This window comes from Salminus brasiliensis, chromosome 7, assembly GCF_030463535.1.
Source record: "Salminus brasiliensis chromosome 7, fSalBra1.hap2, whole genome shotgun sequence".
Lineage (NCBI taxonomy): Eukaryota > Metazoa > Chordata > Actinopteri > Characiformes > Bryconidae > Salminus > Salminus brasiliensis.
Window position 1 is genome coordinate 33225268 of NC_132884.1, and position 14123 is coordinate 33239390.

The 14123-nt window shown below is 43.8% G+C and overlaps 1 protein-coding gene across 1 annotated transcript in view; it reads right to left on the reverse strand.

Annotated features, from left to right (window-relative positions):
• tafa3a (TAFA chemokine like family member 3a) overlaps positions 1–6958 on the reverse strand; it is a 126557-nt gene extending 119599 nt beyond the window's left edge. Inside the window, exon 1 of the mRNA XM_072683139.1 lies at positions 6470–6958. The gene's annotated coding sequence lies outside the window, so the exon portion shown is untranslated. The remainder of the gene's footprint in view (positions 1–6469) is intronic.
• Between the last annotated feature and the right edge of the window lie 7165 nt (positions 6959–14123).

Sequence of the window (14123 nt, forward strand, 5' to 3'; positions counted from 1 at the left end):
AGGTTTGGGGGAAGCATTAATTAAGGATTCGGCCTCACATATGTGTTTACAAACAGAGGATTTTGTCCTCCCGTCCATAAATTTTTGATAACGTAGCCTTCCAAGGTGCAGATTCTTGACAACTCATTTTCAGTTTCGTCATGTGAACGGCGAAAAACTTACCATACCCCCTATTTAGTGAACTACATAAGTCATAAAACTACAACGTCTCCACACAGTTAGCACAATACTTCAGAATTGGAATGAATACTTCAGAATAAATGTAAATGCTGTTGTATTACAGATCAATGATGCTCTATTTAGATTTAGAATCTGAAATTTCATGACTTGCATAGTACACTACACAGGGAGTAGTGTGTAACTTGGGATTAAACCTCTGTATTTTCTTCCTTCTTCGTGGTGTTCGGATGTCTCTCTTTATAAGGAGCTATCGCCACATACAGGGCTAGCGTGCTCACGTAAGCATTTTTGTCTGTGTGTGGACGGAAACATGTTCAAAAATGAACGCGGTCTCAGGCATCCTGAACTGTTTAGACAGGGTGAAAGAGGTGCTGTGGTGCTTGACCCTCATAGTATTCTGACCAAAGCGTGTCACAGATATAACTACATTACACTTAAGACCCCTGAAACTGTAAACATGTGGGAAAAGGGCTATATGTCATCTTTAATGGACATAATCTGCCATAATCTCCTACACAAACAAGCGTTTTAGGATTTAATGGGTCAGTATTGCTGTAATTTAAAACTGGGATCTAAACGACATATCAGTTCATACCAATCTGAATGTTTTTTGTTTTTTTTTTCATTAAAAACTGCTGTTATTTATGATTTTTTAAATTATTAATTAAAGCACTTCACTTAAGATAAACATTGACATAAATGGTCATGCTGAAACTTCTCAAACACTCCACTACCCCACAGGACAAAATACACTGTGTGAGCGTGTACTCTTTAAAGCTAGATTTTACAGGTTAAAGGATGGAGATTCATTCGTCTGATTCATTCTCTTTTTTAAACACTCATACTGCTCCACACCTATACGTCAACTCTACTCAGGAGAAACCTCACCTCTACGCTGGCTTTGCAGCACTGTCTGTGACGTCAGTGTGAAAATGAACGCATCTCCACAGAACAGAGGAGGCTTTCTTTTTCCTTTGCAACAGCACTGCAACACTTTTGTGTGCTGCTTTCAGATCCAGAACCGCACAGGCTGCACTGATCTCAATTTGACACAGTGACGGTCCAAAATTGGAGAGAGGCCTAACTATAGTTCGGAGCCTCAAAGTCAATGGCGAATCCATCCAGCTTGGGTCTCGCGCACTGACACAAGCATGCAAAGCCATATCCCTGAATTACCGCATCTCAAATTCAATAGCAGGCTAAAGGGTAAGGACACCAATGCTCTGCTGTTCTGCCAGAAACAAAACAAGCTGGATGTGCCTCGCGCACCTCCGCTTCGTCTCCTCTCACCTCTGCAATAAATCATCTGCCATCTCATGCATGTAAAGTAATCCTAGGCTACGCTCGCTGCAAGCCAAAGTTGCCCTGAGCTTTGATCCACAATCTGCCTACGCACTGAAAGCTGGACCCAAACCGGAGAAGCGGCGCAACTTAACAAGGGAAGCTAGCAGAGCTAAAATTACAGCAACCAACCAACAGCAGCAACACCTGATTCAAGGAAGTTTCCGTTCACACGTGTCATTCTATAATGCTAGCTGAGAGCCAAGCACTACACACGGTGCAGATATGCTCAATCTGCAGATGGCCCTCATTAGTCTTTTCCGAATGCACCTGAACCTTAAAAGCAAATGTTAAGTCTTGTTCCATTACCAGTGTAAACGGCTGTAAAAAGTCACTTGTCATCTCATTACTGTTAACGGCTGCTGCATTGACCTGTCTTGGCAGGCCAGCGGAGGAGGTCCTCCCACGTATTACCCTGCCATATATACACCTTGTGCTTTACCCAGCCACTAAAGGTCAGTGTATCTCACTCAGCTCCTACACTTATCTGAGGCCGTGTCTGAGAAATGAGAAATTATCACACTAGAATTAATGGCTTTAGCTTATCTGGAGAAAAGCACCACTCATTAAACCGGATCTGCACGTTTAATACATTAACTACACACAAGGCATGAATTAGCCCCTCAAACTGCCGGCTCCTTGTCCATTTATCAATTTTAATATGTATTATTCAGTAGCTACTATGAATTATCCAGTAACTAATATGCAAGTTATGTAATTATTAGACTGAGGAATTGAGATGTGGGCCTACATACAGATCTCTCACAGTTTAAAAGGGTTCGTCATGCCCAGATGAATGAATTTCACTATTATAACCAAGCCCTGTATACCTGAAACAGTACCTTTACAAGGGAAGGAGAGACTGGGCTTAACTTTAATGTTCATTACAGTAAAACGATTGCATTCCATGTCATTTTGGGCCATTTCTGCTCACTGTTCTTCTAAAATCAAGAGGGTTTACAGGGGAAACAAGGTCTCAGACATCAGGCAGTGCATTTACCAGCATTCCATGTAATAACTTTGTGTTGTAACTTTTAGAAACTAGGGGCATTTTCACATAACACCTTTTTTCCGATCCCATGTGTACAGTACATTTGGACAAGTGTGAAAGCTGTTTTCGTGCCCGGTAGCGATCCAGAGCACCAATCTCACCAGGTCCTCCCAACATTGATGGTCTGAGGTTCAAATCAAGCGGACTCTGGTGCAGTCTGCTGCAGGTGTGGGAGCTATCCGATCCTAGTGCTACGTGTGGGGCTGCGTGATTGGTAAATTCTTTCACATGACTGCTTTGACTTATCGCTTGCATGGCTAAAAACACTCTCCTGTGATAATGGCTCCATGTTTGCAGGTGTTCCAGCATGGTGAAATGGCATGACTACAGAAAAGCGCTGTTCTTCGCCACCTGAGCATTTGTATCCAAGGAAAATATTAAAATCAATGAATGGATGAACCTAGGCCTTACTATTTTCTAAAAATGTGCACATGAAAGTTTGAAATTGCGCAATCGATCCAAAGTACATATGGAATTCTTCTATGTAAAAGCAAACCAGCAATCACGAGCCCCTCTCCCAAGCAAGCCCAGAATTTGTCCAGGGTGCGGACTCAGGACAAGTGTAAAAATGCCCTAAAACTCCTATCACCTCAGCTGTGGACAACTCAGCATCATCATCAAACCACTCTGAACGACTGTCATTTACATAAAATGGGTACTGTTCAACCCTTAAGTTCACTAATTGGAAAGGATGTTTGGACATATGGTGCAATGTTGTATGTTATTACTAAAAAAAATAAATTTTCAGGACATCACACAGATTATGCACTTTAGGACATCTCACATATTATGCACTAAAGTAAAGACCATCACACAGATTATGCACTTTACGATATCTCACAGATTATGCACTATAGGACATTCTACAGATTATGCACTATGGGACATCACACATATTATGCACTATAGGACATTCTACAGATTATGCACTATGGGACATCACACATATTATGCACTATAGGACATCACACAGATTATGCACTCTAGGGCATCCTACAAATGATGCACTATAGGACATCCTACAGATTATGCACTATATGACATCTCACAGATTATGCACTAAAGTATAGAACATCTCACAGATTATGCACTGTAGGACATCACACATATTATGCACTATGGGACATCACACATATTATGCACTTTAGGATATCTCACAGATTATGCACTATAGGACATCTCACAGATTATGCACTATAGGACTTTCTACATATAATGTACTATTGAACATCACACAGATTATGCACTGTAGGACATCACACATATTATGCACTATAGGGCATCCTACAGATTTTGCACTATAGGACATCCTACAGATTATGCACTCTAGGACATCTCACAGATTTTGGACTTTGGGACATCACACAGATTATGCACTTTAGGACATTTTACGGATTATGCACTATAGGACATCCTACAGATTATGCACTATAGGACATCCTACAGATTGTGAGCACACAACCCCCCTTAGACTCATTATCAATTCCACAGAGTCATTATTTAACAGCATGACCCTGAAAACACAATGTGGACTGGGGAACCCCATCTCTGCGTGTTCGTTCAGAGATGGCCACCTAAGCCCTACTCAACGATCCACTGTATTGTTCAAAAAAAAAGAAAGAAAAGAAAGGATCCTGTGGCGGCCTTTTGCTCTAAGCCGTCAGCAATTCCCACAAATAACACGGCACAATAAAATCATCGGCCAGCAGGGCCCGCAGCCGTTTTCAAGGGCTGCTGACGGCGATCTATAAAACACTGTAATGGGTCACTTGTCACAGGGTGTGAAAGAGAAGATGTACAGCACCTTTCGCCCCGCTGTCTTGGGACTGCAATTAATCAAGGGCGAATAGTATCAGCGCCGTAAGGTTATTCCCGCCGCTCTTCCACCAGATGAAACAAGATGATGGCACTAATTGCGGAAAAAAACAGCTGACCGCACAAGAGGCTCGGAAAAAAGGAAGATGAAGGGCAGATGAAAGCGTGGAGGAGGGGGGGTTAGAGCAGGAGCAAGAAGTTCATGGAGAAAGCGAAGCCATGCCTGACTCTTCTGACAAGATTAAAGCAGATGTCACCTCTACGTACTCTTTATTGTGGGTCTTCTTTCTTTCTGTCTTTCTTTCTATCTTTTTTTATTTTAACACAATGAACCCAGTACCTTGGTCAGCACTGCTTGGTCAGTTCTTTTTCTGTGCTCGTGATTGGTGTTGGGTTTTGAGCTTTGGAAAGAGATGTTCCATTTGTCCTAAGGCCTTCAGGCCCACTGATTAAGTGACTGTTCCTGACTAGTCATATACTCCTTCAGTAAGGCATCAAATGGGTTGTTTAGATTATCGCAGAAGAACCCTTAAGAACCCTCACTCAATGTAACGGTTCTTCAGCCTACGTGTGGGGATACACTGATCTGTATTCCTTGCTAAATAATGTTTACATGTGATTACATCATCATCACCACCCATACTCAACAGTACCCATCCAAACTCTGCCTCCACCTTCATCACCATCCTAATTCCTGTGACAACCCTTAATCTGAATTGCTGCCTCCACCTTCATTACCATCCTAATTCCTGTGACAACCCTTAATCTGAATTAGTGCCTCCACCTTCGTCACCATCCTAATTCCTGTGGCCACCCTTTTACATAAACACTGCCTCCAGTTTCATGACCATTCTAATTCCTGTGGGCATCTTTAATTACTGCCTCCACCTTCTTCATCATGCCAATTCTTGTAGGCACCCTCAATCACTGTCTCCACCTTCTTCACAATCCCAATTCCTATAGGTACCCTTAATTACTGCCTCCACCTTCAATACCATCTCAATTCCTGTGGCCACCCTTTTACATAATCGCTGCCTCCAGCTTAATCGCCATCCTAATTCCTGTAGCCAACCTTATACAGAATTCTTGTGGGCATCCTTAATTTCTTCCTCCACCTTCTTTACCATTCTAATTCCTGTAACCATTCTTAATCACTGCCTCCACCTTCTTCTCCATCCCAATTTCTGTATGCTCATTTAAAGCTGCCTCCACCTTCTTCACCATCCGAATTCCTGTAGGACCCTTAATCACTACCTTCACTTTCTTCGCCATTCCAATTCCTGTAGGACCCTAAATCATTGCTTCCACCTCCTTCGCTATCCAAATTCCTGTGGGCACCCTTAATCCCTACCTCCACCTTCTTTGCCATTCTAATTGCCGTAGGCACCCTTAATCACTGCCTCCACCTTCTTCACCATCCGAATTCCTGTGGGCATCCTTAATCACTGCCTCCACTTTTATCACCATCCCAGTTCCTGTGGGCAACCTTAATCACTGCCTCCACCCTCTTCACCATCCTAATTCCTGTAGATGCCCTTTAATCACTACCTCCACCTTCATCACCATCCCAGTTTCTGTGACCACCTTTAATCACTACATCCACCTTCATCACCATCCCAGTTTCTGTGACCACCTTTAATCACTACATCCACCTTCATCACCATCCCAGTTTCTGTGACCACCTTTGATCACTACCTCCACCTTCATTATCACTGCCAGTCCTCTTAGCTTAGACAGCCATCTCCACAGTCTCTCACAGAGCCGGGAATGTGCAGTAAGTGTGTAACGCAGCTGCATTAAAAATTTGCTCTCCATCTCTGGAGGTGGAGGTAGAGGTGCAGTGCCTCCGTGCTGCCTCCTGCACTAATGAACTGAGATCACTATTAAGCTCCCAAAAATGTTCACTTTGTCCCACCACAGTGGATCCAGGCGCATCAGGTCAAGACATCTAAACACGTCTAGGCAATTTCACTCAAGCTGAGCAGAAAGGTGCAAGCAGTCACCCTGCCTGATCCGCACACCGCGCATGCATCTCCAGCAACGTCCCTCCAACTCATCCCGTGCACGTGCGCGCGCGCTTACCTGTCGCTGAGCTGTTAGCACACCCGCGTAGATAAGCCTCTCATTTGCGCTCCATGGTGAGGACCAAAAGCTCCGGCCGTGTCAGAGGCTCACCATCATCTCCTCTGCGCGACAACGTTCCCGAGAAAAGCATCACTCGCGCCGGAAGGCGCCTGTTTCTGTCCAAAAGACTTTTCCTTCTCCTTCTTCTTGTTCTTCTGTGGAGCGGAGAGAGGGAGAGAGCCGCACGCGCCCGCCCAAGTGTCGCGCTCGCGCCTCGCCAAAGTTGCAGCGCGTGCGCGCGCCGCCTCCAAAAAGTTCCCGCGGCGGCGGAGGAGGAGGAGGAGGAGGAGGAGGAGAGAGAGAGAGCGCGCGAGAGTTTGATGGAGCTCTTCAGTCCCGGTTGAGGCACTGGAAGGGCTCAGAGCTCTTCATCCATTACTGGGAGCGCGAGCTGCTTGAGTCCTGCACGGGAGATGGAGGTGGGGGAGCGTGAGGACGGACGGCAGGAGCGGAGGAAAGAGGAGGAGGAGGAGGAGGAGGAGGAGGAGGAAGAAGAGGAGGAGATAGGAGGGAGTTTCTCCATTTGGCCTCTATGAAAGGTTCATCACTTGGAGCGTGTGTGCGGAGCTCCGGCGAGAGAGGCGCAGGTGATGAGTGGGTAAATGGCGACACCTGCTGGTCGACTCAGGAACTGTGTGATTGAAGGAACGAGGAACAAACTAAAAAGTGAACTTCTGTGAGAGAAGTTACACGAAATTGTTCATTTCAAGCCCCAGAAACCATCGCACTCGTTACATTTCCAGACAAAACAGCCATTAAAGCAATATTACATAGCAATTTTACCTTAAAGAATCGATTCCCGGGCTCGGCAAGCTGCCACTGTTGGGCCCTTGAGCAAGGCCTTTACCCTCTCTGCTCCCCAGGCACTGGAGTTGGCTGCTCACTGCTCTGGGTGTGTGTGTACTCACTGCCCCTAGTTCCCTAGTGTGTGTGTGTTTACTACCACAGATGGGTTAAATGCGGAGGACACATTTCGCTGTACACTGTACAGTGACAAATCTGTGCACCTTTACCTTTTCAGAGTCACTGTGAATCTTCACTGACTGTAATGGGTAGAATTGCGCTGTCTGTTACTTTGGGCTTGGCACACTATTAACTGCACTATGTAACTTTGATGAAGCAGGCAGACCAGCATTCACGAGAACTGCATAACGCTGCATAACGCTGAGTCATACTAGTGTAAAATCCTGTGATGTTACTCTTCCACCTCAGTCCACATGCTTCTTGCTTTCTTTTCGGTGCCGGTTCTGTGTCTCTTAGCTTGCCTAGAAATGCATGTAAGTGTGCAAGAATTACCAGTTGTCACACAATGCTGCATTTACCCGCAGCCATCTAGCTGTTGGTCATATCATCAGGTCATAGGTTCAGTCCCTTGTGATATCACAGCTATCCGTGCCACTGGATATGTAGGATGGTGTATCCTGAAAACGTGTGTCCCGCTTTTGTTGGAATAACTGCCAATACTGTCCAGGGAACATTGCTGTGGGTATTTGATTGCATTCAGCAACAAGAGCATTAGTGAGGTCAGGATGCTGGATGATCACCACCCCACCTCATCCCCAACTGATCCCAAAAGTATCGGGTGGAGCACCAACCATCAATCCAGAGAACACCGTTCCACTGCTCCAGAGCTCAATACTCGGGGGCTTTATACCCCTCTAGACCACATCTGGCATTAGGCATGGTGTCAATAGGTTTTTAATGTTTATCTGCTTTAAGAAGTCCTATTCCATTGGCAGCACTCATTTACAGGGACTAGACAAGCTGTGTGTGTGCTTTTGCACATCTGTGTCAGCAATGGATGCAACATATAGTAGCTGAATGCATTCAGTAAAATAAGGGCTCCTTAAGCAGCTCAGGAGTCTAATGTACTACCACTCTGGCCCTGGGGCCATGTTGCTTTTTTTTTCATCAGCAGTGTGGGTAGATGGCGCTCTCTCCCCTTATGTATCCCTGCTGTTGGCTCGCACAGGTGTCTGTTAACTGGTGGGGCAGAGCTGGGGTCCTGATGCTTTCTACCGAACGTGTCGGCTGCCTGGCAATGCTGCATCTGCGGCAGTTAAAAAAAAAAGAGGCGGCGGCTGGCGATGGCCTTCTTCTCAAATGATTAAGAGCACATGATTAAGGCCTTAATCTTCTAGTAGAAGATTCAGCTGAAAAACTGAAAGCGAGTCATCTAAAAGGTGACTCAGTGGTGGCAGTGGTGGCTCAGCAGAGCACCAGGCTATTGATGATAGAGTTGTGGGTTTGAGACCCAGGCTCATCAAACTGCCACTGTTGGGCCCTTGAGCAAAGCACTCTCTCTGCTCCCTGGGCACCGCAGAAATGTCTGCCCACCGCTCCGGGCACGTGTGCTCACTGTGTGTGTTTGATCACTAGTGTATATGTGTGTGTGTGTGTGTGTGTGTTCACTACACGGATGCGTTAATTGCAGTGTTCAACACTAACGGTTGTCTTGTCGTAATGGTAAGTGTTAAGCAGTAAATACTGAAATGTCTGACAATACATTCAGTTGTGGAGGCGTCTGTGTAATTATATGTGAAATATACAGTTTTATATGGATCTTAATGAATAAATACTAATGAAATGATGTGTAATATTTGGGTATTTTGTGTAACACATTGGGTGCACTCTTTAGATCAATAAGATGAACTAAAAAGAGGAAATGTCCAACTGCTATGACTTAAAGACCTGTAGGTATGACACTAGCACAGTGAACAAGGATAAGGTTCTGTGTAAAGCCACTCCAAGTGCCGCTGAAAAGTGTGGGCTACGCAGCGCTGAAATTATTCTCCTTTTGAGAGGTTGCAATTTCTCGTTAACATTAGAGAAATGAAAAATGTCCTGACATCTCTACGGCATCTCAGTTACAAGAGGAATGCACAATGTTCTGTTATTTTTCTCGCTGCCGGGGCCTCTCTGCGCCCAGGCACAGACCATTAGCTCTCGCTCTAAAAAGGTTTCCATTTTGGTAATATCATTACATCTCTCAGCCTCTGCCTTTTTACCTCCATAAGGCAAAGATAGGGGAATAATCAATAGGGCCTGAGATTGCTCGAGTGCACTGATGGTATACGGAAGTGTTCACCTTTAATGACATGGGGAAATTAGTGCTCGAACATTATAAACTATATCATTCTCTCATTTTCCTCAGCCAGGCTGCAGATAGCCAACATTTAAATTCACTGGAGGGTTTAAGCTGCTTTAGTTAAAAATGCACAGAGTTTTAGAATTAGAGCAGAGTCTGCAGTGCTTTCATTTGGATGCTGAACATGCTTCTTGTTAGCTTTGAGGAGCATATCTTCAGTCAGAAGTCAAACGTCTGCCACCAGCCCCCCTGTGCAAACCCTCTGGAACACTAGAAAGGTCAGCGATAAGCTCTAAAGTGGACCTTTCAGCATCATGACCCTTTATTTAATATAACCTCTTTCAGATGTTGTGAGCCGGCGCAGGAAGATGAATGAGGGGGAGAAGCTCAAATCTGGGGCCGATCTGTCCTGATTTACCAAAGATGGATGATTGTCTGTGTCATTACATTATGTAACTCTCGCTCTAAAGGTTCTTCATCTTCACCTGCCACCGCTGTGATCTGAGCAAAAATGGATGGCCACGCACCAAGACACAACCCTTAGAGGACACAGCAGTCCTGGATAGAACGGATGAAGCTGAAAGGGTTCTGGAGCAGCTTTCAGTACGTTTCCAGCATTTTCACAGAGAAGCGTTATTTTCAGGCTCATGCAGTCGACCGTTTAGCGTTATTATAGCTCATCTGAAGACTAGAGTGGTACTGAAAGAGGTACATGGTGTCTTATAGAGATGTGAAGCAATGGAGCCATCTTGCTGAAGTGGAAATGTACGGCAGAATAGATTATTGATGGTGATGTGTAGCAGGCAAGCTGGGCAGGAACGTGCAGCAACGTGAGACTACACTACAGTAACCTGTGTGAGACTACACTACACATTTACAGTAACCTGTGTGAGACTACACTGCATGTTTACAGTAACCTGTGTGAGACTACACTGTTTGTTTACAGTAACCTGTGTGAGACTACACTACACTACAGTAACCTGTGTGAGACTACACTGCATGTTTACAGTAACCTGTGTGAGACTACACTGTTTGTTTACAGTAACCTGTGTGAGACTACACTACACTACAGTAACCTGTGTGAGACTACACTGCATGTTTACAGTAACCTGTGTGAGACTACACTACACTACAGTAACCTGTGTGAGACTACACTGCATGTTTACAGTAACCTGTGTGAGACTACACTACACTACAGTAACCTGTGTGAGACTACACTGCATGTTTACAGTAATCTGTGTGAGACTACACTACACATTTACAGTAACCTGTGTGAGACTACACTACACATTTACAGTAACCTGTGTGAGACTACATTACACTACAGTAACCTGTGTGAGACTACACTACACTACAGTAACCTGTTATTGACAGTGCACAATAACAGTGACTTATGAGAGGCAGTTCTACATGTTTACAGTAATTCTGTATTAGCTTATACTAAATCTTTTATACTAACCAATCTGAGCCCCTAGTGTATATTTCCAGTAACTCATTCCAGGCCATTCTACATTCATCATAACCTAAGAGCTGCTGTTTGAGTTTGTGACAAATGCAATAAGAAATGCAGTCATCATTCTCCCGGCATCTTGTGTCTCTTTGATGTTATGGAGCAATGGAGTGTAAAAAGCACACACTGTCAGTAAACATTAGCGCTGAGAATAGGGCAGCTTAAAACAACAGGCCCTGCACATAACCCTAGTGTCCTCCAGTTGAACCCACACCTGTCTTTTCCACGTGTGTACTCGAAAAAAAAAAAGGAAATGAGAGAAAGCAGGAAAGAGAGAGTAATGGTCTTTTGGCGGAACTGTATCAATTATTTAATAAGGATTATACTTAATGGATATATAATGCAACAGGTCGGCTCTCTCTCACACACACACACACTTATACATGTAGATATGTGTGTGTCCTGATTTTAAGGCAGAATTTCACCAGCAACTGAAAACAAGGGCATTTCAGAGCAGTTTACTGTGGAATGTAGAGACACATACCTCAGATTTACAGATCCCAGTGGTGGTAAAATGAACCAACAGTGCAGACCTCTGGAACCCAAATTAACAAAGACAATCATATTCACCATTTATGTCGGACAACAGATAGAATTTGGCTTCCGCCTTTAAGAAAGCTAGTGTCAAACTTTATTACTACAAATTCTTCAAAAACCTGAAGACACCTAAACCTGGATCTGCATTACGGGGCTTACCCCTTAAACAGCCTATGGCCTGCCAGTGGGCCAAAAGGGTTATTAAAAACGTCTATCACCTAGGAATAGCCCCACCACTTTGTACAGACGTCCCTGTAGTTACTCAGTACAATGAGCACACATGCCCGGAGTGGTGGGCAGCCATCGCTGTGGCAACCAGGGAGCAGAGAGGGTTCAGGGCCTTACTCAAGGGCCCAACAGTGGCAGCTCACCAAGCCCAGGTATCGAACCCACAACCCTACTGTCATCAGTAGCCCGGTACAGAGACAAGGCAACCACCACCACCATTTGTGTTCAACACACATACATACACACTAGTGAGCACACATTTCTGGAGCAGTGGGCAGCCTTTGCTGCCGTGCTCAGGAAGCAAAGAAGGTTAAGAGCCCAGGATCAAATCCAAATCCCAGTCATCAATAACCCAGTGCACCTCACAAACACCTGCATGCATCTTTTGTATATATAATGCTGATGATGATACAAGGGTGGTAAATTAAGAAAAAAAAAAAAAAACTTTTTTAATGACCTTTCTGTGATGTATCTTTTAGAGACATCACACTCTCCAGACATATCCATCACCATCACTGTGAACAACTGTGACCTGGTAAGTTGGTAGGTTTCATAAGAACAGAACATTTGAATACTACACTACAGATTTACATAAACAGTAAAGTATTTGAGGGGAAGGCACATGCTCTAAGAAATTCTTGCATTTAGTTTACTAATGTTTTGAGGCTCAACTTGACATGTATTATTGACCAAACTGAGATGCAGAAGTAAAAGAATTAGAAGTTTGGAGAACTTGTGACTTTGTGAATTTACATTTTGTACAGTGTGAAGAAACTGGGATAAATGAATCAATGGACTTCGCTTAAACTCCTGTCAGATACTCCTTATGCTTTATCATAATCATTTACATTTACATTTACAGCATTTAGCTGATGCTCTTATCCAGAGCGACTTACAAGGTTACTCATACTACATATTACGGGGCCAATATAGTGTTAGGAGTCTTGCCCAAGGACTTTTATTGGTGTAGCGCAACATAGTCACCAAGACCAGAAATCGAACCCCTGTCTTCCATGTGGTGTGGTAGCTCACTGGCAGGTAGTGGTGTTATGTGTTGCGCCACACCAACCAATAATCCTTTTTATTAATAATGCACAGATCCTGATGTTTTATGGTTTCTTTTATTTTATTATTAGGATCCCTATTGGCTGCCAGCTCAGTAGGCTCGATTCTTCTTGGGGTTCAGTAGACATACTGTACAAGACTGTGGAGTAACAATCCACCCAAATAAACATACTAAATTAAACCAAATAACACACAGAACATGAGGAATTCCACAGTAGCAGAACAAACAAACAGAAAAACACATCGTGGGCCTATTTGTCTAACCTCTATTCTGCTAGATTTCTCTAACCTACCCCAATGTATTGTTCCAGCTGTCAAGGACTTTTCTACGTAATAGATCTCGACATAATTTTCAACATTATTTTGCCACTTTAAGCAGGGATATGTGCATGTAATGACGTAATTAAAAGTAATAAACGTTTATAGAACAAAAACAATAGAACAGACAGTATTTTTATATTTGATATTATTCTTAAAGACAGTATTAAAAAATAAATGCTGATGTTTTATCATGTATTACCTCTCTCACAGGTGATTGTTCATTGTTACAATATGTCTCTGGAGAATTTCTTGTAGTTTCTCAGGCTGACCATTAGATGTCAGTGTTTTCATGTAACTGAGAGAGTTTGTTGTCTTGCGTCATGCAAGCAGCCATATGCAGCATGTTCTAGGGGAAGGCCGAAAGATGCTTGGCAGACATACATGACTACATTAATCTAACAGTGTAATTGGTGGAGGCTGAGGGCAAAAAAAAAAGCCTGTCGAAAAGATGACAGTTCAATTTAGAACAGCCATATGACACTGATTGCCTCTGCTGCATATGTAACGAACCAGTTTAGCATACTGTAATTGGGCATGTGGCAAATGGCAAGTGTATCATGATGATCAGGATATGATAATATGCTTGACTGGTGCAGCACTCACTGTAATTACAAACTGTGCATTAATCATGCTAATACTAGTACATCATTCTGTACGTCTGAGGAAACCATCTTGAAAAGGCAGGTGGGAGGGGGTGCTGAAGGGCTTCACTGAAACTGAGTCTTAGGGTTTTCGTTTCTTCAGGCCTGTAGATAAGGTTGTTAAGGTTATCCATGTTTTCATAACAGAGCAACAGTTCCTGAGGCCCGAACAAATGGAGTGAATTAAAAAGTGCTTGTTGAAATGAGTAGGCTGTGAGGCGC